This window comes from Helobdella robusta, assembly GCF_000326865.2.
Source record: "Helobdella robusta unplaced genomic scaffold HELROscaffold_68, whole genome shotgun sequence".
NCBI classification, from domain to species: Eukaryota; Metazoa; Annelida; class Clitellata; order Rhynchobdellida; family Glossiphoniidae; genus Helobdella; species Helobdella robusta.
In genome coordinates, this window is record NW_008705387.1 from 375,813 (window position 1) to 377,332 (window position 1,520).

A 1,520-nucleotide genomic window follows, 5' to 3' on the forward strand; every position below is an offset into this window, starting at 1 on the left:
AATATTGCTTTGATAGACATAGAGAAGAAAAAGTGGAGAAACGTCTTGCATAGGCTGCTCGATATTTTATTATTTCTCGGCTAGCAAAATCTGGCTTTTCGGGGCCACAATGAAGAAGAATCTTCATTAAATAAAGGAAACTTTTTTGAAATGGTTGAGATGCTTTCTAAATATGACTCAGTGCTAAAAGAGCACCTATTAACATTGAAGCAAAGCACATATAAAACTAAAGCATCAGCATCTTATCTTACACCAAATACTCAGAATGAGTTTAGCAAATCATGTGAAGGAGAAGCTTATCATGGATATAAAATCTGCCCGGTGATTTGGTATCATGTTTGATAGCACACCTGACGCATCACACTGACCAAATATCTGAAATTATCAGATATGTGAAAGTTCATAATAGAAAAGTTGAAGTAAGAGAAGTGTTTCTGGGATTTTTTCCTTTAAAAGGGAAAAAAGCTGCTGATCTCAGTTCTGATATTCTCGAAAATTTGGAAAGTGATGGACTCGACTTTATGATGTGCCGCGCTCAAGGTTACGACATTGCTGCGACTATGTCTGGAATCCATGGGGGTGTACAAGCCATTTTGAAAAGAAAGAACAGGAAAGCTATTTTTAATGGTTGTGTGGACCATTCTTTTAACTTGTGTGGTCAACACTCTTTTGCTGAAAATGCTTTGTGCGTGACTTTTTTTGGAACTCTTGAGACAATGTTTTCATTCTTTGCTACTTCCACTCACCAATGGGATGTTATAATGAACCACACTGGAGTTTCATTAAAAAGATTATCAACAACACGCTGGAGTTCTCATCACGCAGCAGTAAAGGCAGTGAAAGAAAAATTCGATGAATGTGTGGCGGCAATAGAAGGTCTATGTGATCCAGGGAAAAATCTAGACACAAGAGGTACAGCCCGAGGTCTTTTACCTGCTATCAGCAATTTCACTTTTCTATGCTACCTCTTCTTTTGGTGTGATGTACTTAAAGAAGTAAATCTAACGCAGCTGTACCTTCAGACTAAGGGCTTAAGTTTTGACAAGGTGGTGACAAAGCTAGAGACACTAAGACTTTTTATGTATGAGAAGACCAATATGGAATTTCAGTAGAGAGCAGACCTAGGTTCAAGAAGAGGATGGCAGGCGAGCGCGAGAGAGATGCTGGACTTACTCTGCAGAAAGAAAACACGAGAGCGATGTATGAGTGTATTGATCGTTTCCATTCTGAACTCCAGATCAGATCAAGAGCTATCAAGGAAGTAACAGCCATGTTTGAGATTGTTCAAGCCAAGAGTTTGATATCTGCTACTGAAGAAGAGTTATTGGTAAACATTCCAAAATTGACCACATTCTATGATGAGTTATCAGATATAGAGCTTTTATTAAAAATACCAAGACTGAGAAGACTTCTGAAGACATTAGATTGATCTTGAAGAAGCCAAAGACTGGTCAGTACTTGACATTTTGAAATTCATAGTTGAATGAGACTTCCTAGAATCTCTCCCATATCTCTCAGTG